Source organism: Columba livia, chromosome 10 (genome assembly GCF_036013475.1).
Source record: "Columba livia isolate bColLiv1 breed racing homer chromosome 10, bColLiv1.pat.W.v2, whole genome shotgun sequence".
Taxonomy (NCBI): domain Eukaryota; kingdom Metazoa; phylum Chordata; class Aves; order Columbiformes; family Columbidae; genus Columba; species Columba livia.
In genome coordinates, this window is record NC_088611.1 from 16,191,672 (window position 1) to 16,216,088 (window position 24,417).

General features: G+C 42.4%; 1 long non-coding RNA gene across 1 annotated transcript; it reads left to right on the plus strand.

Annotated features, from left to right (window-relative positions):
• Positions 1-10,910: 10,910 nt before the first annotated feature.
• LOC110364811 (uncharacterized) lies at positions 10,911-14,472 on the plus strand. Its single transcript, XR_002423816.2, has 2 exons — positions 10,911-11,139; positions 13,273-14,472. It is a non-coding gene; the product is annotated as an uncharacterized LOC110364811 (long non-coding RNA).
• Positions 14,473-24,417: the final 9,945 nt, after the last annotated feature.

Consider the following 24,417-nt stretch of genomic DNA (forward strand, 5'->3'; position numbering starts at 1 on the left):
AACAAGGGAAAGGAAAAATCACCAGCGTATGAAATGTGCCTCTCAATAGCATTTGTATTCCTAGAAGAGGATTTCAAGAAGAATTTGTGAGTAAATTGGCTGGAATCATCTTCAAATTCTGTAGTACTGGCACACAGTATGACATTTCCCACAGGTATTCAAGCCTCTCCAGAGCTTTGCCATTAATTTCAGCATGAGGATGATAAGAAACAAAGTTGGATGAGTCCCACTGCCTCTCCGCAGCACTCACTCATGTGCTTGGCTCTCTTATCCAGGATGGAGAGTTGCTACACAAAGAATATGGCTTCTTATGCAAAACTTAGTCCTTTATTTAGCTAGAGGCAAAATAGGTTTGACCTTCGTGGGTCTTTTGGTGGGATGTTGTGGTGGGTGATGAGTGTGAGGCTCTGATGCAGGGTCAAGCCAGCTGGGCTCCTCAAGGTATGGCACATCAACAGCTTCATCTGAGGCAATTTACCTCCCATTTTCAGGGAACTGCGGGGGATCTGTGTGAACACCAAGGAAGACCCAATCCATCTGCTGTAACTGTGTGCCCCTGGCAATGGGAGGCTGGTGCTGGTGGTCCCAGTGAGACCGAAGCTGGAGGAGATAACTGATGGGGATGGCAGAATGCCTGTCAGCACCGGTTCTGTGAGGGGCTCTCCAACCACTGCACCACATCTAGGACTCTGTCCAGGAATTCTAGGAATTGGAAAATCAGCCAGACGTGTTTGTGAAACATCATCTGATACTCCCTGGCAATAATTCAATGATGTCCCCTTCACTCTGCGCCATCAGTTCTGAAGGGCTCTTTTTTTTTACTCCTTGAAAACTAGAAAACCACATTTCATTGTGTCACTGGGGACTTCAAGAAAAGCTGGTGTATTAATTAGACTTCCCTGCAGTTTAATCAATCATTGCTCCAGGCTTGGGATGGAAATATAGCAATTAATCTTTTTTCCCTTGTATTCTTTTTTTATCAAAAGATAACCGTTTGAGTATCCCTTGTTAGCAGGCAAATAATCTTGCGCTCAATTACCACAATTATTACCATTATTTATGGCTTTACAATGTAGCCCGCAAGTGAGTACACAGTCCATACAACAAAACAAGCAGTGTTATTAGGCCAGCTAAAAAAGGGCTGGGATTAAATATCAACTTCAATTCTAGTCTTATAAAAAAGGTATGTCAGTGATGGGAGAAAATGGTGCCACTCGACTTTAAAACTGAGACAATTCATAATTTATTGCAGTCTCATTGGCTCTACTTATTGGGGTTTTTTTTAATCAAAGGAGTGTAGCAAAAAATTAGGAAGGAGCCCAAGCCACTGAGCAAGATACTGGCAAAAGTATCTACTCAATCAGCATTCCTGCATCTTCAGCCCTGTGGGAAGCCCTTTATATCCACATGGACTTCATGAGGTTTTTCACAGTTTGCATTCCCATTTTCCCTGGAGACCTGCTGTTAGGCAATCTTCCCCACGTCGGCTATAAGGACCACTGCATCTGAGCTGCTCTGGGAAGAGCTGATGACTACGGTGAAGTTTTACACATCTCCTTAACCTCTGGAGAAGAGAGCCACTGGACACCAGGGCTGTGACAGATCTGCAGCCCCATGCAAAGTTCCATAGCTGGTTTATTCAGGCTGCCATGCTCATGCTTTGTATTGACACCACCACAATATGCTTGAAATGACTTCTATGGAAAAAGCAGAGTGACTGATAATTCCAAGGAGGAATTATTTTAGGTTTGGCACCTTCAGTCTATGTAATTTTCAGCTGCTCAGCAGATTAATATTTTGCATTTTAACCTTTACATCCATCTTCAGATATCATTGTATCCAAAAGAAAATGCTTTGAAAGAAATTGCAGACCTAAGCTGGGTGAAAGACTTTAAATAATGTAAAGCTCTCAAAGAACAAAGAGTTCATTACATAGGTTTAAAACTGTTCATTTATTTGTAACCAGGCCTTTAAAGAAAAATCTGTCAAAGTACACCCAAATATATCACTGCCTGAGTAGCCCTAGTAGGGGAGGCATTTTGTTTCCCTTCCAATATTGCATCAAGAAAGCAATCTTGAGCAACAAATGAAGCATTTTTGCAACAAGATTCCTAAGTACCCTCAGCAGATTGAAATTAGAAATAAAACCCGCTGATTAAAAATGAGAAATATAAGTATTGTAATGCATAATTTGTATTTGCTTTTACTTCTTCAGGCATTGCTTATGTCTGAGATAAACAGCATATTTCAGCTATTTATTTACAATGTAAACATTTACAAACTGGAAGCATATGAATCAGGTTGTTATTGCTTTGTCTTTAACATCTAATTACTTCGAGTGATGTTTTGTTCTAGATATGAAGCAAAGCTAGGTCTATATTCTATCAGTCTGCCTGTTAATCTGCCTAATCTCAGCCTTCACTGTAGCTGCTATTTCTTTAATAGGAAAAGGTCCAACTCACCCTATAGCTCTGGAAGCTGTGAAAAAATTGCTGTAATGTGAATATTTCCCTGCCTGACCCCATCTCCACATCCACATACAGTTTAGTGAGTTTGGGGACACAATGAGAGATGTGCAGTGATTAGTTTAAAACTAATGTATTAATTTTCATACAGTTTCATGTTAAACACGTAGAAAAAAAAAAAAAGGTGGATCAGAACCTGCTTACTGGCATGAATTTCTGAAAGCATCTGACATGGCAAATTGTCAGAACTTGGATACAGGTAACAGATGCTGAGCTGAGAATGGTTAATATGTGCGGTGAACCTGTGTGCAGGATTTGGGGCAGACCTGAGGCTAGGGCAGCTCAGGCAGTGGCCTTGGTGGCCCTGCGCTCCCTGGGGAGCACAGCTCTGAAAGCTCCCAGCTCTACAGACAGCACAGATTTGGTCTAATAGGATATAATTTATTTGTAATTTTGTTACCACAAGAAGCCATTAGTTGTGCATTAGGTTACCCAATATCTTTGCAATGCTGTCATTTACTAGGTACTTCTCTGGATTAATATCTATTGTTATTGCCGTGTTTATTATGATTCTAATGGTTATAGACATTGTTGTGCTTATTTTGTGTATCATGAACTTCAGTATATTAGCTTCTGGGGTAGGACTAGGCAAGGTCTAGCATGAAACAACTGTGAGCTGCAGGTTTTTCAAATGCAGCCTGCCCTGTGCTTTGCCTTTGAGGGTCTTGGTGTAGGGATGATGAGTCCTTCCCTAAGGCAAGTTCATGGTGGCCAGGACGTGGCCATCAGGAGGCACTGGAGGGATTTCCCTCTGCTGTGATCTGTACCCAAGATCCACAGGGAAAAGTGTCACATTCTGCATGAATGCTGAGCTCCAGAGTAGCTAAAGTGCATCCTCAAACTGTCCCTGAGATCAGAGTTCACCAACATTTAGCCAGTTCAGCGGCTGAAACAAAGCATGAAGATGCCCATTCCTGGCTGTGCTGTTCAGAGAAACCCTATTCCCACCTGCCCATGGGCAACTGAACCACAATACATCGCACCCAGATTGCTGATCAATTAGCTTTCAATAACTGATTCTTGGTTGTTCTCCTTAGTGCTGTTTCAGCCAAACCTGCTGCAGAGCCCAAGATGCTGAACTAAGTAAAGTCTGGCCACTGACATGGTGGCACGTAGCAGCTCGGCCACCACAGCTGGAAACAGATTCTGCTGAATGGGATTTCTACTTTGTTTTTTTTCCCTTTACTTTTACTGACTCAGCAAGAGGAATGGTTATCAGCCTTGGCTTGTCCCTGCGTTCCTCATTGTCTGCAGCCACATCTCTGCCCAGATTCTGAGCATTCCAGCTGTCCATAACCCAGCAACACCAAGGAAAGTTCTGCTTGCAAAAGGAAAGGATGAAATCACTCCTTGGTCTTAAATGGCAAAAAAATGTGTTTGATAACTTTTAACTGTAATGATTTTCCAGTCTTCACTGCCATAAATGATCTTGACAGTGTTACTCAAACTTACTGAAAGCTAGGTCAAGCAAAACATATTAGACCAGCAAATTAAATTTACTTATGCGGAGATTGACAGAACTGAGCTCTGTCATTTGTCGTCCTTTTCCGCTCTCACTTACCAGATGGTCAGAGCTTGATTTTGAGGTCTTTGCTGGTTTCTTTGGATGGCCAGAGTCTGTCACTCAAGGAACAGTCACTGGACACTTTGGTGGCTTTTCCTTTTTGCTTTTTACCACAATGATGCATAAGGTAAAAAAAAGTTTGAAAAACTTTAGGTCAGAACATGAGGTGGGAGTCCTTAATTTTCTAGCACAGTCACTGTTCAGGCAAAATGTTCTGGTTTCCTTATTTCTATGACTCAAGCAATCAAAACTGCCAACATTCAGATACAGGTGTCTCTCATTCTCAAGACAAAGAACTTTTATAGCTTATGGATTTGCACAGGCTGTGAGTTTCACAGGAAGTTTCACATTCTTCTATGTATTTTTCAAAAGCTGTAATTAAAAAATTTTGATGAACAAGTGCCCAGCACAGTGTAACTATGAGAACAAGTGCCCTGAATCTCCCAACCTGCACCCCCAACTGCAGCCCCATGCTCAAGGGTGCCACTGGAGATTACTGAGAGATGACACAGGTCTTCACAACATGGTATTTCTTGAATGCTTTTCTGTCAGTGAGATAAAGACAAGGCTGATAAGACTGGGCTCTAGCAGCATCCTTGCCCCTTCAGAAGAGGTCCATGCCTCGTTCACACTTCTACTCCTGGACCATTGCTTTCAGCCCCTTGCAGACCCGGGCAGGTGCTGGTGAGGTTAGTTATCTATTGCTTGTGCTTAGAAATGTATGTGACATTTGTACTATATTTGTAACTTCTCGGTGATCAATACATGGGGGAATAAACAGATAAGTCAGTTAATTTCAGAGTAGAAAACATTTTGTTCCAGCATATTTCCTTCCTTAAGGCAGCTGGAATAGTGAAGGTATATTATTTTTATTCAGTGCTTCAAGGCAAATTAAAATAACAGCATGTTCCAAATGAGATTGCAATATATGTATGGGGTTTCTTTCATTTGATTTCTTCACTGGGACATTAAATTGAATTGACTAGTCATGTACTTCACAGGGCAGTGAATTATTCACAGGAAAGCTTGAATTGCAGTTAATTTAACCACCTGCAACCACCAGCTAAACTGTTGTTTTCATGGACTGTGACTCAGGGTCTGGATTGCTGTGGCTTTGGATCTTCTGGACTGGGTGTTTGCAAAATTCAGCACTTGTGGGTCCAGAACCCTTGCAGGGACGAGCACCTGATGTGCATCTGAGATGCAATATTCCCAAAGGGTGTACAACAAGGGGTTAGTTTGACTTGCAGAAGGACGCAGATACCGGGTCTCACTAAAGTTTGGCTGAATAAAATCTCCCAAAGAGTATCTATGTTCTGCAAGCTCTCAGTGCTTGCAGAAGTAATGAGAGCTGGAGTTAAAAGTAGTAGATGCCCAGTGAAAATAAAAGAGACTTTATCCTCTGCCCAGACAACTCGATACAAAACAATTTCTTGCTATAACAGAGTCAGATTTCTGTCTTTTTAGAGAAGGCCAAACCCCTCCTGCTCCACGCTTGATACATCCCACTCCAGCTTTCCTCTGTACTGTCGATGTGGCTAGACCCTCCGTTTCTGTTGTGTACATAAGAAAGCAAAAAATAAAGCAGTCAATCTTTGCAGCTCCAATTTTAGAGTATTTTCACAGTTACTATTGTGCCAGAACTCTGCATGACACAAAGAAATCTAGTAGGTCAGCAGCTTGAAAACAAAGTCTAATTTTATATTTAGGCGAGTTATATAAGCATTTGCTAATTAAGAAAAGTGTTCGCCTATCATTCTCCCAGAAGAGAAAAACACACATAGTACTTGAAAGGTCCCTTCAAGTTAAAACTAGAATTGCTCAGAATTGCCCCTTCCATAAAAGATTTCTAAGAAATTTTCACAGGCCACATCAATATTTAAAAATAAAATCAAGTGTTATGTTTGAAAACATAGTGAGAAATGTGTTGGGTTTTAAGTAGCACAAGATGATAATGTTAGCACCTCTGCTAACAAATTCTCTGAAGCACTTGAAAGGACCCAATTAAATTAACAGGGACTTTTTGTTTTCTGCTTTTCATGCTGTAAAAGTAATTTGACTGTCCTTGGCTGGTGATTTCAATGGAGCTGAACCAGTGACCAATTTGAAAGCAAGAGAGAGGCAGTAAAAAATTTTAAAGGCCTCCGGTTTTCACTCTACATGAATAATTAGTGGGATTGCTTTTGGAAAATAAATTAAATTCTGTGATGCAGCTTCAGTCAATGGGGAAAAATACGACTTGTGTCAGCAACAGAAGCTGCTCCTGGCTGGAAGGTGAAGCACTGGACTGTGGGCATGGCAGATTGGAAAGGTGCTAGTCAGAAAGGGGGACAGTTGTGGGGTGACCAAGCAGAGTAAGCAGGAGACTGCGGTTTTGTACACAGAGGTGGTGTGGGTGTCACAGCAAACACCCGTTGCCATTACACTTCATAGTAAAGGTGAGTTTATAGATTACAAAGAACCAGCTGCTATTTTATAAATGATTCAGTAATCAATTTTACAGACTGCCAGAGATTTACATCTCAAAACTTTTAAAAAATCATAGTTAATAGTTACTTATATTGCATCTTATTGATGGGCTTTAATGACCATCAATAACACACTCTCGTTTCATGACTGTGCTTTGAGCAGCAGGATTTAGCTTCGAGCCACAGGGCAAGTAACATGCCCAGTGAGCAGCTTTCATCTGACATTAGTATCTTCTTTAACTGGAGAGCTTCATTAGCTGTCTGCTCATAGCAAAATATTGGCAGAGGCTGCTGAAAGTTTTCCTTTGAAATGGCCACACTGAAGCTGCACAGGTTGTCTTTCTAGTTCAGTAATTTTTGTTGCTTGCAGGCTTGGCTGAGCAAAACCTTTGTACCACCACTATCGTTAGGGACTTCCAAACCTTTGCACCACTCCTGACAAATCCATCCACCTTCACATGTTTTATAGGCTTTGTTCTTTCTTCGAGGTTTCTGCATTCACTTAATTAATCATCTTTGTTCCAGTTCATTCTGCTTGATAATTAAGTCCATTTATTCTAACCAGCTTTCTTCGAACATGGGGAATTCATATGCATGAAGGACACCTCTCAGCAGTGAGGAAAAGAAGCTGCCAAGTGCTTTGGCTACATCGCCAGCAGTGAAAAATGTAGGGTTTGATTGTCTTGCAGGTACCCTTCAGGAGTCATCAACTGAGGGGAAACTGTTGAAACAGTGAGCAAAATTCTTCTCAAACCTTCATTTTTACTCAAGTATTTTGTTTATTATTAATACTATACCTTGACTTCCTTAAAAAAAAGCATAACTGCCTTTCCCAGAACAACCTGAATTTTCTTATCCCTCAGTGTCCTTAGCCTTTTCTTCTTCAAGAGATCCTCAGTCTTTGCCACCTTATGTCTGCAGAGGTGATTTCCCTTCCCAGAGCTCAGTGATCACAAACCCGTCTGCCTTCCTCAGGCTACTTCTGGAAATGAAATTTTCACAACAAACTGCTCACAATAAACAAACCTCAGTATCTAAAAGGATATTACTGTTAACTCTCTCCTGTTGCTCTGTTACCACTATCAGAGTCCAACAACAATTTCATGGGGGTGCTTCTTTAATGCAACTCTTTTCCACATTTTGCTGGCTGGAGAGAGCTTTAAAATAAGTATGAGCTATACCTAATCTTCCCCTAAGGTCTCCAGCCCTACTGTGGCTCTCCTCATTTGGATGCATCCTGCGTCCATCACTTAATTTCCTAACCAGATGAAGCACAATGGTTTCTGGCCCGCCTGGCTCTGGAGCTCTTATTACAATAGCAGCCTGGGTATTAAAAAAAGACAAATACCTCTGAGATCCTTGTCAGTCTAATACATTCTTACTAGAACTAATAAAACACACGTAGTTTAATAGATGAGAACTTACTCATTCTCTGAAAAATATCTTGGTGGGAGTCATGATAAAACTGTTAACATTCCCCCATTTGTGTGCTTAGAATTATTTGTGTAGCTATGAATCACCTCTGCCGCTAGACAGGGGAAAGCCAATAAGGCTTTTGCAGGCAAAGACTCCAGCTGAATTTGTAGGTGATTCTCTGTGTTTTACAGTTTTCTGGGAAGCATTTGTATTGCTGCCATTTTTACCCATGCTGAGGACATGGAAAGCTTGAGCGACAACAAGCGTCACATCAGGTCTGCAAAAGTGAACTTTAATCCATGCTTCCCACAGATGACAAAAAAAAAAAATTATGAAGAGGACCTCTGATTTATTACAAGCAATTCTGTCCTTGGGAAAGTGGAGAATTAATAATATTAAAATAAATTATGCAGATTTAAACCAGTGGCAATATAAATCAATAAAGAGTGCTGCAACAGAAGATTCTCTGCCTGTTCTACCTGCAGCAGTAAAGAGGGGGAGACCTGAAGGGAGAAAGCAGGTCAGAGAGCTCCAGGCTAGCAGCCACAGCCAAATCCAGGAGAGTTTGTGAATCTGAGCAGGTTTGTGACTTAATCCCTATAGGAATGCCACCAACAGCTGGGATGTATAGAGTGTCCGTGCATTCCTCATCCCTTGCCATGGGAAGCCTGGTAGATTAGCCTGCAGAGCCTAAAGATGTGACACCAGCCTGTGATGGGGAAAAGAAGCAGGCTAGGAAGTAACTCGGATATTTTCTTTCTTCAAATCATTAAAAAAAAAAGTTTTATATTTCCTTCTTGACATTTTCTCTCTTTTCTCCCTCTCTTCCTACCTTTTTCATGTTCTAACATTGTTCTTCATTAAATAAATATAAAATCCTGCTCTTCATAAAAAACTTAATGCCTCTTCATACAACTCATAACATTTTTTAACCTTGAAGATGAAGAGTTCATGTTCTGTGCTTCGTAGTGCCTTATAATGACAAGCCAGCTTTATGAATCTGTGAGCCATAGAGTAAAACTGAAATAAAACCCCCCTGCAATCAGAAAAATACACCCGGTGAAAAGATGATTATTTAGCGAGCATTGAGTCAATTACTCACCACAGTTTGTGGATTTTCTGTAAAACAGGTTGTCTACCAGGATCCCCATGCACATAAAGCAGCACAGCAGTGCCAGGCTAATGACCCAGCAGGGATGTGGTTTTGCTGGGTGTTAATTAGGGAGCTGCGGGCACCATGGGGACACACCACGCTGGGTACCGCTGTGCTGGATGTTGTGTTACAGCAATGACATGCACAGAGGAACAAGAACTTTGCTTTGATCCAGCTGTGCACAGAGGCTTTGGTGTTCCGAGGAGCTAGGGGGAAGCCAGTCTGTCCTCCCAGCTCTTCAGGCATCTCCTGGATGGTCCATCACCCTGATCCTTCAGACCTCAGGAGCATGGCCTTCTGACAATTGCCTGTAGCAAGACGTATGTTCAGATTCTGTGAGGACAGGTTCCCCATGTTGGGCGTGTGCTCGCTGGAGCACATGAGAGGATGGAAGGGACAGAAAAGAGGACATCTGCAGCCCCTTTACTGTTCCTGGTAAATTCTGGGGTCTGCTATTGCTGTTCTCACTCCAGTGGAGCTCCTCCACACTAGAAGGCTGGGAAAATCCCAAAGGGCAACATTCAGTGGAGACTCAGAGGAAAATGAAAAGGTTCAACTCCACAATCCCACTTGTGATGAAAGAAGGTGGGAATATCTCAGGCCTTCTTGTACATTCCTGAGGAGCAGAAAGCCCAAGTCTATCATACTGCTTTAAATTTAAAGCCAAATTATCTGATGTTTGTGTTTGGAAAGGGAGAGAGCTAAGTACTTTATTTCAATAGGGAAGCTAAGTTTACATTTGGGTATTTGAATGATAAAAATATTTTAGTATACAATATGCTTAAATTTTGATTTATGAAGCTCTTGCTTCACCATCTCATCACTTCTGTTGCCATTTCCATAATTCAAGCTTTCATCTCACATTCCTCTGGGAAATGTTTTTATAAAAAACAGGGAAAACTCTTTAAAAAGCATTCTGCCTCCACTTCTTTGACTCTTACCTGTAACTGATATAAATATTGGTATAATTAGACATTAAAAAGTCAACACATTAAGCTTTTAATTAATTATGATTTGCCTATTGAGTTAATGTCCTCGTAAATTATTCTGCAGGAGATGTGATTGCCTTTTCCAGTCATAATTGCATTGTTTATCCTATAGAGGCTTTCCATTGAGTTCCGTAAAGCCAAAGATACTTGCTAATTGTAACAATGATCCACGCACAAAGCAATCATTTGCATTGTCCTTTCTTGCCCACAGCTTCCAGATAGGTAAGCAATTTACAAAATCCCCCAAACTGCCCATTTGCATTTCAAGCACTTTTTTTCTCCTTCTATAATCTAACTATAAATATCCTAAAATCAGGTATGTAAACTTATGTATCATATGCTATATCAAATACCTTTTGTATCTCACATTTTTAGGTCCAGTGCCTAAATTCCTATGTTTTCATAACTCAGGGCAGACGTTAGATAAGTTCTATTACAACTACCTGTAGCTGTTTAGAAGAAGCACTACTAAATTTTAAGCTATTTCCCAGGGCCACAGTAAATAAACTGGTTTTATTATACCCTTCCAGAAGACAACAATACTCCCTGTGGACACACATGCATCATCTATCTGTGAAGACTACTAATTAACAGGGCACATACTACTGTCACCTGATACTGCACAGAGCTTTGCAATGAGCGATTAACTTTAAATAGCTTGATAATCAAGTGCAAATTGGGGAGGGGTGGGACTGGGATGTTGGAATCATTAAAAGGTTAGGCAGCTTCCATTTGCAGCCTGTCTCCTAGAGGTAGGTGCCTCAAAGGTCTTCTCCTGTGGCTGACCACAGCATGCTTATGGGGGTGGGTGAAGGAGCAGGGCAAAGAGACAGAGCTGATGTAGACATAGGGACACTGTCCCTCAGGATTCCATACTTGGTGTTCTCCATCTCTGCAGGCTGGGCTGAAGAAGTTGTATAGTTCACATCTGAGGGGGGGTCCTTTGCCGAGCTGCCGGGAGATATACATCCTTTTACTCTGGAGAGGTGGATTTGTTTCACTCCTGAAGGCCAGCAGCTCTCAGGTATGTACTCCATGAGGGTTTGGGACCTGGTTGTAGGGTTCCTGGTGCTGCTTGGTGGGAGGGTCTTCTCCAGCCTAGTTGCATTTTCTGTATGGGAACTCATGCACTCTTGGGTTGTATGCACTACTCAAGAGGGAATTAATTTATTGGCTCTAATCCAGCTGTTTGGATGTTTTTGGTGGGTCTTTGAAAGCCTTCTGGGGGAAGAAGCTCCCACCTGCACTTGCCTTGCAGAATCAGGTGGTGCAGGAAAATTGAAGTGGTTGCTTTACCATAAATTAGGCTTCATCTCAAAGGCAGGGCACGGTGGCAGCTCACTAGTATGGACCTGGGGGACTAAAAGTGCTGTAGTAATATGTATTATCCTTGAGGTTCTCTCTGCATTCTCTGCTATTCTATTTCTTTTTTGTTGTCTTAAGAACATATGCATGATGAGAAATTTAAAGATAATTTCAGTGAGGAATTTCCTAATTTAGTATTTGCCCCTTCCCACTTCCAGATCTGAGCAGGTCTGCTGAAACCTTTGCTTCTTCCAGATGATTCTTTTTGCCTCTCTGGTGTTCTCTTAGCAGGAAAATCCTTCTCCTTGCATCCTCCTCTCTTTTTTTGCAGTGTTCAGAAACCAGTCGTGGGCAGAGGGACTCACTGTGCTGAGGTTTGTGGGCACTTTCTGAGGTCTGAATTATTTCTGAGATTAATTAGCTTATCAGCTCTTCTTGACAAGATTTGTTAAGTGGCTGCTTATAGAAAACAAGCAGCAAAAACTTTGAACACTTAGAGAGATGCCAAACTGGGATTCCAGCCCAGGTAACTCGGCTCCTGCAGTTTGGCAACGCCGCCCCCTGTAAATCAGCTCTTCCTCTGACATCTGCCTCATCTCAAACGGCTGCAGAAGCCGTGTGAATGTTATTTTCCTTTCTGCTGTCAGCTCTTTTCTCCACATCATTTACTACTTCAAATAACGCTTTGAAAGAGGAACTCTGATGTCTGCTTTCAGTTAATAAATGACAATCCCTGGGTAACCTGTTCAAGCACATTGACAGGAAAGCTGTAATTTCAGGATGGCATCTTTCCCTCTACAGTCATGAGATTTATTGCAGATGAATGGAACAACTGAGAAGTAATTTCTTAGTCACAAGTTTCAACAGATATGCAAGGAAATGCATTGATAGTCCATTGAGGAGCTACATTAGAAATAATTCATTGAAGTGCTCTCATAGATGTGCATCTACCTTCCTCACAGCATGAAAAGATGCCTTCACAAGTACATTTTTCCAAGATATCTGAAACAATTATTTTGGTTTTGCTTTGTAAAATCCAGTTGTTTAACTTATTTTTCAAGTTAATCTACTGTATTCAGAAACAGGTTTGTTTTTTTTTTTAGGCCATGTGTATCTACATGACATTAGGTATTACTATAGACCACCCTGTGGAAAGAGGAAAATGCAGTTCCTGCTGTATTTCTGTAGCAGGGCATTCAGCAGAAACCTGAAAACTGGGAATGAACCCCAAATGTGGAATGAGGGAAGAAAAAGCAGAAAGCTGTCGTGAGCATGAGAGTGCATGTGAGGGTGGCTGTGCAGCAAATTCAACCAGAAGCAAGTGCAGTGGCAGATTTAAGTCTGACCTTGGAGATTTCCTTTATTTTTCAGCTGGGCCTAAGTCCTTTCAAACAGTGGAAAGAAGCCTTTGACAAAGAAACGGTGTCCAAAGTGTATGTAGCTTTTTGGCTCTTTAAAAAGAGAGATTGTCTCTTAAGAAGCCATGATCAGCCAGGTGATTTTTCTGAAGGGTTGATTGTCATAGAGATAAAACTGTGGCACACAAGACACAATGGAAGTGCTGGCAGCCCAGGAACATGATGCTGTTTATGCCAGAGTTACGATAAACACTCTGAAAAGCACTTCCAGTTATTTTAAATTACTTCATTCTCTGCATCCGTGAACTCTGATCACTTACAAATTGAAGTGCTCTTAAAAACTTACATACTGCATTAATTTTAAATTGCTCTAAACTGAAACTCAAGGCACTGTTGAAAATCAGAAGTGCTAAGATTACTTTGAATAACTCCAAAAATGTGGGTTCAAAATCCATTTTTTGTTTATTTTTTCATATTTACATTTTTCCTTGCAGTGCAACAAATGAAGCAGAGACATAACACACTCAGCTCATTGGGGAAAAAATGAACTGAAGAACCAACCTTCGCACAAATTGTTAAAATAAAAAAAAAATCAACTTTGGAAAAAAAAACAAAACAAACAAGAAAACAACAAAAAACAACTTGAAAATACAGAAGGATTGCCAGAAAATGTGTGTGCCTTCACACACTCCTATCTGCCCCAAGTCTTAGATGCAGGCAGACTTCTTCTGCTGGGGAAAAAGGGCACAGCCTGTGGTACTGACAGTTTCTCATTGTTGGTTGTGAGCCATGACAGGCAGGTTTCAGATTCAGTGAGCAAGTATTGCCTCATTTAATTGCGATGTTGCTATGGACAAGACACTTAAAAGTAAATGAGCTTCAAAGAACATCTGTGATAAGTTCCTGGCATAAGCTGGGAGCCTCTTCCTTCAAGTGGGAGAATGAGAAGAAATGCAGCAGCTTGAGTGCAGCTGAATGAGATGAGATGGTTGTAGCTCCATCCCACCTGGCTTCATGCCTACAGCTGGACTGCGTAAAAACCAGAGCATGGGACTTGCTCTTTTTATGAAGATTTTCTGAGGTCACAAAACAAAGAGGAAGCCTCATCCCAGAACACCAAACTAGACTTTCACACCCCAGTGAACCCAATGACACCTCCAACCCATGTGGATACCAGATGTTTGGGCAGAGTTTCTCCTATGAAGTGTTTTCCCTGTCTTCATGGCTGGTACACTTGGGCATGGGGTAAAGAAGAGTAGATGTATGTCTAGCCCAGCTCAGGGATGTGGTGGCTTTTGTTTGCCTCTTTGAGGAAGGAGGAGTGGGAAGTGGTCTCCTGTGGCAATTGTAGTTGCATGAGTAATAAAATGAGCTTGCCTCATCTGAACCACTGGAGAAGTCAAGCTTAAAGGTTGACGTGATGCCTTGCACTCCTGCGTTTCTAGCTCACTCTGTGCTTGCCCATTTGCTCAGCAGCAGAAGGTGGTGGTGCTGCCCTCCCATGGGGACATGGCATTGCAGGAGGATGCTGGGTCATGTTCTCTTCTCATCCTTGGGAAATGAGACCCCTCACTTCACTTGGCTTCCAGATAATGGAAGCCAAAGCAACTCTTGTTCACATACAAATGCTCAGCAACATAAAGCTTTCCACAAGAAAGAAGAGCAGCATCAAAAGCAGGAGTTAGTTTTGAGATGAGCACCTCAAGAGACTGGCCAGTACACCAGGCTGGCTGGGAACTATTTATATATCTTACTACTTATGTATCAGACCACTGCCCTGCAAGAGCTGGGGCTATTTGAGACTCTGCTATGTGCATTGGGTCCCTGGGCTGGTCTAGCGGAGCAGAGCTGGGTGCTTTCCCCCATCCCCAGGGGATGCCGTGTGCTCCTCCCACAAACTCCTGCTTCCTTAGTTCAGTGAGGGTGATGTTTAGGAGCATCCTGCAGACAAGCTGCTTTCAACTAGTATCTAATCAAAGGAAATACCCTTTTGGCAAGGTGTGGGAGGAGCAGTGCGGTGCTGTGCTTCACTGGGGACAGGTCATGCTGTGATCTTCAGTTGCTGGAGGAGAGTTAGGGATGACTAATATGTAATAAAGCAGCACAACAGGTTTGGCCCCCTGGTAAAGCCTTTGATTTTAGTGGCAGTTGCTGACAAATGAAACTAAGAAATAAAAGCTATCTGAACGGTATCGTGAATAGAAATTTTAAATAGACTTTCCCTTGCAAAGAGGATGAGAAATAATAGGTATGCAGGAAAGCTTTTGGGGATCTCTGTTAAGTCATTTGTTTTGTGTTTGTTTTCCCAGAATTTTTTAAAGTAATATTTATCACAAAATAAATAATTCAGCATCTTTTAAAAATACAAATAAATTATCTGATCATTACTTCCAAGAAACAGTATCAAATATTTAGGTTTTCCTCTTCTGTAAAGTAACTGTTTCTGTCACAGGATTGTGGCCTCCTGTGTGGCTGAGCAATGCAATGCTTTCATCTTTAGTCGAAACAACTATCAAACACTTTTGCAACCCTCCCTGTCATTGCGAAATCTGCTGTTTAAAAGCGCTCTCTGCTTTTAGGCTCTGATCTCTCTGCGATGTTCAGCTGGGGAAAAAAATAATCTAAGAAATTGGCAAAGCAATTCTTCATCCCTCTAGGGAGTTTTTCACTTTGGGACCTCAGCAGCCTCAGTTGCCTTTGGTTCAGCCCTAGTTCCACAAATACATCAAGCTCTGACTTAGACCCCATGTGCAATGCAGTGTCCCCATGGCTGCATCTGGGGAAGGATGTGCTGTCAGAGGACTTGTCCCCAGGATACCCAGTGTGGGATGTCATGTAGCTAGGGTTTTGTTTAAAGGGACCTGTGTCTGTCCCAGCTTGCACAGGGATCACAGCACATCCCTAGTGGGTAAAAGCAAAGGCAGCCAGGTTGGTGCAACAATTTTCATCACTACTCCCTCCTTATTAGTGCCATGTAATCAGTCAGTCCACAAGTGCTTAATAAAGGCTCTAATTGCTTTTCTTCTCCTACAGCTTCCTACTGGCAGATATGTCTCCACAGATCCACATTCAATGGAATCCACGCGTATGCTCCAATACCGTGAGCGTATGACCTCTGCGTGGGTCTGTCCCCTCACTGCCCAGCTCTGTGCTGGCACCCTGCATGCCATGAGGAGGGGACACAAGCACCCCATTTGATTTCAGATCTCTGTGTTGTTGCCAGGGACTGATTAGGTTTATTTGTCAGTGGTAGTGCAGGTGGATTTACTCTTCTTTCAGTTTTAGTCGACAGGACCTCACCTCCAAACATTATTTGCTGCTATGAAGTCTGTGTGTATGTGTTACAAATGTAATAAACATCTGCACTTGAGAATCTTGGTTCCCAAATGAAGCAGCCAAGTGAAGATGCATTGATTCTGTGCAGCTGAGCCTCCAGTGATCCAAAGGCTGTGCAAAATGAGCTGCTTGGATGCAAATACATCCTGAAGCACTTTTGCCATCATCAGCTACTAGAAAGAAAAATAACCAAAAATCCATCATTACTGTATGAAAGCCAAATGACTGAAAAATCATTACGTGGACCAGCTATTAAGTGATGCAGGATGAGGTACTTCAGCAATAGATCATGGAAGAGATGAAACAGAGGGGAAGAGAGAAGAGAGGAGAATCTGCCTATGCCAGACTGAGCCCTCTCCAAGACATGAGACACTGGCTTTGTTGCACTGAAGGAACTGTTAAAAGAGGAAACCATTGAACTTGGTGTTGAAAAAAACAGAGATCTCGGTTCAATAGGTAGAGTCCTGATAGTAGTGGCTGCAGTCTCCAGCTGTGCTCTAATAAAAGATCCTGTTTTTCACTGCAAAGCCTGATGAAAACATTTCCACTGAGAGCAAACCTACCTCAGCATTTACAAACCTGCTGCCGTGGCCAGCAGCTCTCCCACTGCACAGCGTTTCAGAAATAATTGTCTCATCCCTCTCTCTCTATTAGCCCTTCAGCCATTTTATACCTAATTACCCATCCTCAGACCCAAATCTGTCTCAAAGGCTGATCTCCTGGGCGCAGCTCCACCATGTCCCCGTTCTTGCCCAGCACAAGCACACAATCTCTTTCAGTGTGTGACCTTACCTGTAGCTAAAAGAAAAGGTGTGGGGTTTCAGCCCATCCAGCTAAGCCCCTGCATCAAGGACCTCTCATCTCCACTGCTCACCCCAGCACAGGTTAGCAACCACCCAGATCTGATGCTATTTCATGCGTATTTTTCCAGGTAACTAGTAAAACATTTCCTATCTCAAGGCCAAGGAGTGATTTCTGCAGAGATCCCACTTGAAATGTACCCACATCGACTGGTCTTTGACAGGAAATTCTTTTGGCTCGTATTTAATTCATTTTGTGTGCTGTGCTGATTCTGTACTAAACGGACTTTTTGAATGTTACATTGTGGAATACCAAGTCAAATATTTTACAGAAGCTTAAATCAACACTACTTCCTTTATTAAGCAAAACTATAATAACATTATTTAAAAAATCCAGTTAGTTTTAGAAGATCTATTCCTCATCAGCCCCTGTTGATAGGCATTAATGATATTATCCCTTCCTATTTTTTAATTTCTGCAGTTGTTTCTCTTTGTCTGGGATCCATTATCTCCCCAGGATCAAAGCGCAACAAGGCCCATCAGTATGCAAATCATTCAACTTTCCTCTAAATAGCAGCTTTTCTTCTCCTGCTGTAATTCTGCCTCTACTCCATGATCTCTACAAAAACAGCATTAGCAGCCCAGAAAAAACAGAAAGTTCTTTTCAAACTACTTCTATGCAAATTATTGAGACTCCTGGTTTGAAGATGCTTAGCTGTTGTAACTATTGCTTGCTACCCCTTGAACTTCTGCTGTTATGCAAATTATTGTATCATCACCTGATGGGAACACATCATTTGTGGTTGTTTTTCTCCCCAGGTTCAGAACAGGAATATTTGTTCATTAAAAATATTTGCCTTTCCGCATAATTATTGCCATTTCTATAATTTCAATTTGGTAGTAGTCCAAAGATGTTGTTTGGCTTCTCTTCCTCCCTAATGTATTTTAAAGACTTTCTTACTGCTCTTTTCTCTGTAGCCTGTCTCTTGTATTATTTTCCTTCCCTTATCTAATTTATCCAGTTTCTAATTTCCAAATTGCTCTAATTGCAACTTTCCCCTTTTCTGTTTGTTTTCTATCTAGATGCAAACATCGCTCCTTTCATTGTTTCTCTGAGACACATCCAATTTCTGTAACCGCCCCAGGGATCCTTTGCCAGGAGAGGGACTGGGGCTTTCAACAGCTTTGGTTGCAGTAGCCTACAAAGGCATTTCTGTATTTGCTGAGTTCTGTTCCATGGTTTGCCCTGGTACATAATTGTTTTGCATTATGAAACCAGGTTTTCCAAAGTGTGGATGTGTGACTACCTGAGATTTTTTCCCAGCTTTCCATGAATTAGGATCAATACTTCCTCTTGTTGCCCCTGCAGGAATGGCTACATCTCTGTCCCGGAGTGAATTCCTCTCTGCTTGGGAGAAAATACTGTCTTGTTGCTGCTCTTCTCTATTTACACCAAAACTTTTGACACAGCCAGCTATAACTTGTAGTGCAGTGAGCAACATTGAGTGTGGTCTCTGCAGTGATCAGCTGCCAGGTGGAGGGTTACCCTGGGAACAGGGAAGAAACCACGTTTCCAAAGCACATGGCACTGCCTGAATCTGCAGTACCAAGGTCCTTCCCAATAGGCTCTTGTAGGAAAAGATTTGTTGGACACTTTGCATTCTTGAGACAGTATTTGGATCTGAAATGTGCTTTTCTACAGAGAAGTAACTGAATAACATCTCCAGGACCCCACTCACGGTGATGACCTCTACATACACAGCAAAATTGATTAAATGTACACTTCCCTGCAGTTTCAGCAAAGGCAGGTCAATCACATTAATATCAGATACTCTGATACTCTGTTTTATTTGATATTTCTTGCAGAAATAAATGTCAGCATGTCTGCAGTCCAGAAACATAGTCACTGGAGAAGTCAAACATAAATGGATCATATCTTGCAGTTTGACAATGTTTTTTCCATTGATATTTCTGCTTAGGCATCTCAAGCTATGGGTGTAATATAGGACACGTTCTGTGATTAGGAGAAATGTTTCATCAGATAAAGTGTCTTAGCACAACACAGAGTCGAGTGAAATGCAGTAGATTTGGGACACAATACATCTCCCCTGGCAATGGAGACATTATTATAATCATCTCTGTCTCCATTAGTGGCGTGAGCTCCTTTCATAGCTAAGGAGACAAATCAGCACTGCTAAGGCAGGAGCTACCACACCCATTTAAGACACCTATTATAAAAGGAGATGGACTACAGCCTGGAAGTGCCTGTTGTGCTGCAGTCTCTGCAAGAGATGGCCCTTGTGTGTAAGGAGCCAGCTGTTTTGGTGGCAGATGGCTCAGAGGGTGCTTGGCCCAGAGCTGGTGGGATGACCATGGCCTGTCAGCCCTTCCACTCTTTCTCCTTTTGCAGACTCCTGTCTGCAGTTCAGTCTCCTGCTTCCTCGATCGCTTCCCTGCCCTGAAATATTCCCTGTGCTGTGATCAGTGTCACCACAGTTTTGCCACTGTGGGTACAAGGGCTGGAGACCTGAAAGAAGGAGAGCTCAGGGACTTCTGTTCTGCTTTACTGCTCCAAAACAGCCCATGGCCTTGGCTTTCACACTGACTGCAAAACCCAAACCTCCAGGAGATTTTAAAGTTTGCAGTGCACTATATTAAAGACACACCATACAGTCAAATGCATAGCTTCAAAAATCATGGTGTTACAGGATAGGGCGGAAATTAAAGGGAAAGAAAAGACAATTGCTTCGGTGGTCCTGTTTGACCCATTCATTCACACGGCCAGGCTCAACATTCACACATACAGGGGCAGTTTTCTGACCCGAGATATCATTCTTGCTGGCCTGGGCTGTCACTTCTTACACTCATAGAAAACATACTTCTGTATAACCTGTCCAAGACCCTTTACCTGGAACCACACGTCCTGCCATTCCCACATAGATGTGCAGCCTACGTGAGGAAACAGGGTGAGCATTCCCGTGCTGACACCCTCCCAGTGGCTGTGGCAGAGATGGAGCCACCATTTCCCTCACAGGCAACTGCAATACATTCCCAATACAGCTAATCTTTACAGTCTGTCTTAGTTTATTTTCTTTTCAAAACTTGTACTCTACTCTGAGAGCTTTCTGCAGAACAGGGCTGGGGCATTTTTCTTGCAATTTCTCCGTTTTTGCCTCAATTCTTTTATGTTCTCTTTTTGCCTGTAAATCCCCCTGAATGCAGCTGGCCATGGCTCTCCAGCCAGCTCAGCCACTTGGGACTGGATGCAGGACAGTGTTCAAAATGGTGACTTGGCACTTGACGAGTCATGAGAGCAGTTGAGACCACAAACATTTCTGAGACCCACAGGCTGCTGCCTGTGATTTACAGGTACCGTGGGGGCCTTGGCAAGCTGTTCTGCTCATGGAGCTTCATTCACCCTATCTGTAAGAGTAATCAAGGGACATGGTAATCAAGGAATGAGCCAACCTCTGCAAATGCAAATACTACACATATTCTTCAAAAGTCTGACACTACTCTTCATTTTTTACCTTTAAACATAAATCCAAGCACTTCTCTATATTAACAAAAAATTGCTTGATTACAGCATGTTAGAGGTTTCATTAGTGTTCTTAGTGCAGAAAAGCTTTGGCTAATTAACTTACAAAAAACTGGTGCTGAAAAGGTTATAAGTTTAATAATGCCACACATCTTCCCTTAATGATACGCCGAATTTGTCCAACATTCTTAAAGCGTTTTGAAAACTAATTTAATCCGACAAGGATGAATATGAGTAAACAAAACATGAAATTTAGCAAGTAGTTGCCAGTCATACAAACACCCATGTGCTAATATAATCATTTCACTGGTTTCAACTTGAGTTTTGTGATGGTTTTCACAGACCCAGTATCACACTGCCTGTACGATGCTGGGGCATGTACAGCACAATGCCCAAGGTCACAATCCTTCATCTGGTCTCTTCAGAGTCTGGTGTGGTGACACTTGAGGCACTCTGAAGGAGCTGAACTCCCAAGTGGATTCAGTCCTGGTGGCTCTGACAGAGCCAGGCTGCCCTGTGCAAGTCAGCCTCTCTCCATCTCACTCCAGCCCTTCTGAGGACCACATCGCATTCTTCATCCTTACCCCCCTTTTTCACCATAAGGACATGGGGCTGACTGGAGCTGCTTTTTTCTACATATGCAGCCTGAAGAGCTGTTGGGGAGACACACAGCCTTGGTCCCTTCGCTCTACATGCAGTAAAACAGTTGCAGTAAATCAGCTTGCCAGAGATTATGCCAGTGAGGCCAATAAAGGAACCAGTGTTTCAGCCCTGCTCTTCAAAACCTGCTGTTTAGATGAAATAAGTTCTGTCTTGATCAGCACAATCCCGTTGGAGAAATAAAGCCTGGCTCTGCAAAACTGCTGAAGTTTAGGACTTGTCCTAAAGATATGAGATTGACTGAAGGCAAAGAGGGTCCAGGTGGAGAATCTCCCACCAAGCTCAATGGTGAGCTAGTGGGTGTCCTGGAAACTCAGCGTACATGTGAATGCAAACTGGCATGCCCTTGTACCCAGAACACATTCAATACCAGGGTTTTGCTGGTATCACAGACCAGCTACTGCAAACCAGCTCCTGAAATAGGATTTTTCTGTAGGACAAGCCATGCCCTGGCTGATGATAGTTGTAGAAGCAACTCAGCAAATCTGCACTCTGAAAAATTATGTCCTATGATGCTGACTACCTGTTGTAGCTTGATTTGCTGTTAAAAAAGATCTTTTCTTTTTCTGTGTAATATCTCTGCAAATGGTGTTCAGTTCACAGCACTGCCCAAGACCAAATCAGTAAGATGCTCCTGTGGATCACAGTAACCATGATACAGAAGAAGTATTTTTGTTAAGCGATCTGACCTTCCTTATTATTTATTTAAAATTAGTAGTGTCCTAGGATCATTACAAAGAACATAATCTTTTTAAGTAATAGGCTGAGGCAGTTCTGTAGCAATTTTACACTTATTATTATCGTCTTAACCACCACTTACATGTAGAAATATTCATTTGTGTGTATACATATGTGTATATATACGCAGTGCTTGTTATCACCCCAGGATCAAGTTTGTAGTGAAGGAAAAAATTTACATCTAACCTGCAAGATAATACTTGCAACAAAAATACTTGGGGAGTAATAGGGACTGTGAATGCTGCACAAATGCTTGGAAGAGGTCCAAACCGATGCTTTTAAAACCTACATCAAACCTTCATGTTCTTGTGCTGCTGCTGTGTGATATCATGTACAGAGAGGTCAAATTACTTACAAGGCTGAAATCTGTGCAGCTCAGCACCTTTTCCCATCAGCAAATTAGAAAATTAAACTATAATCAAACTATTAGAAATGGTTTCCATGGTGTAAAGAGGCCTACTTCACTGCATTAATATGCTTTTAAGGGACAAATTCACCCAGCAGTCGCTTTACCAGCTTATACAATGTGCAGCGTGAGCAGAGCCAACACACACAGCAGTGCAGACCCAGACCTGTCACTGCTCAGGAAAATCCCTTTCTCTGTGCAAACTTCAGCAGCTTTATCGGTCTGTTATTTTACTAGGGCTGTATTTGGGCCGTATTTCTCCATGAGCCTGGATCAGCTGCATCTCCGTTGGGTGCACACACCCCCAGCTCTGGGTGGGTTGTTGCAAAGGTGTATTTTATAAGACCGAGCTTTCTCATTTGCCTTGCCCAGGAGTGCAAAGCCCATGGCAGGAAGGGTGAGGTGGCAGCAGAGCTGTGTCACCATAGATCATACAAAGGGAAGGGCATGAAGCTGACTTCCTTTTTATTTGTTTTGTCCAGCTGAAGTCTTCCTTTTTTCTTCAAACTTGGCAAGGGTTTTGTTAAAAGCAGCTTTCAACCTCTTTGAATCTGTGGGAGCCTAAAACTTTCCCAGGGGATCTTTCCAGGAATTTCACTGGGAGCCTGGCTGTGGCATTGCCCACATGAACAACTAAGAAATGATCCTTTGGAGTGGTCAAAGAGGAATTCCTTCTTTGAGAAAACTCAAATCCAGCAGTTTCTGAACAGTTTGGGAGGGAACCCAAGAGCTGTCCTGCCAATGGGTCTTGGTGTGTCGAGGTGCTGCCCATCATTTCTAAAATAAGATAAACAGCCCTCTTCTAGGTGTATGAGCTTTCAGTTCGAGTAAATCCCCCACCCTCTACCTCTGTAAGCTCTTTCTCTCTTGCCGGCTGTGGCCAAGCTCATGGATGGAACACTTGACGGGCTGGATGTTATTTGCATCCTGTCTGATGGCAACAGCAAAGTCCTTCCGAGCAGCATTGAGTCTGCTTGCCAAGTGTGAGCCGGTCCTTTGCTGAATTAAGAGCAGTGAAATTTCCAAGTGCTGGGAGCCATGGCCGCGTCACTGGCGAGGATGCTCCGCAGCACCCGAGAGGTATCGCCGGGAAGCGCGCAAGCAGCCGGCTGGTATTTGTGTCAAATTGTTGATATGTAAGCAGGGAGCATGCTGTGCATTTAAATCACTTTCACACTAATTTTGGAACAGAAATCATTAAATATTTATTCTGTGCCTAAAATACTGCTCGAGTGTCCTACTTACTGATATTACATATTAATTCACATAGATTTTGCAGTACTGATAATGCGTTTATTTTAAAATGGTGAGTCTGAGGCATTCATTTTGATTGCGCTGCTTAATAAAAAGTGAGATTCGTGGCCCCAGAGGAATCCCATCTAGTCACTTCTGTAAACGTGAGGAAGTGGCTCATGAGAAGGGAAATTCAAGGCTTCGTAATTACTGTGAAAAAAGCACTAGCTGGAAGTTTTTAGCAATCTGAAAACCGGTGAAATCAGCCCTTCCAAAATAAAGACACTTCAAAGCCTAGTAGAAACGTGGAGTTATTTCCTTAGCAGTGGGAGTACTGTACATTCAGAAAAGCAATCACTCAGCCAGAGCATAATTGCTACAAATCAATTGCTACCTTCTCCATATGCTTTCCTGAAATGTGAGGACCAGTTAAAAAACTGCCACAAGAAACTTAAAAATAAGTAAATAGGTGCACCTTGACTTGCGGTGACCCTGGGGATGACAATCAGGCACTGAATGGCAGCAGCAATCCAGCCCAGGTTTTGTAGGAGCCCTGTGCGTGCTGGAATAGATCAACTGCAATTATTTCCAGGCTCTGGGCTAGCAGAGTAGGGTGCATTTAATAAAGCTCCTGTGTTCCTCCTATCTGCAATAAGCCTCAGTCATTTTTAATTATAGATGCCTCAAAATCTGGGAGTCAGCACTGACCAGACAGCAAAATACTGTTACAATCCTCTCCATGGTGTTTGGAAAAGGATTTCGGTACTGAACCTGACATGGATGTGATGCTGCCAGTCTGGCCAGAAAGCGGCTATTAACAGCTTGCTTGTGGATGTTGCTGAGTAGCCACAGACATCAAGTCTGCCCTTTTTCAGGACCTGACGAGTCAGGTTAAATTGGTGTTATTTATTTTAACACCTGGTGTAAT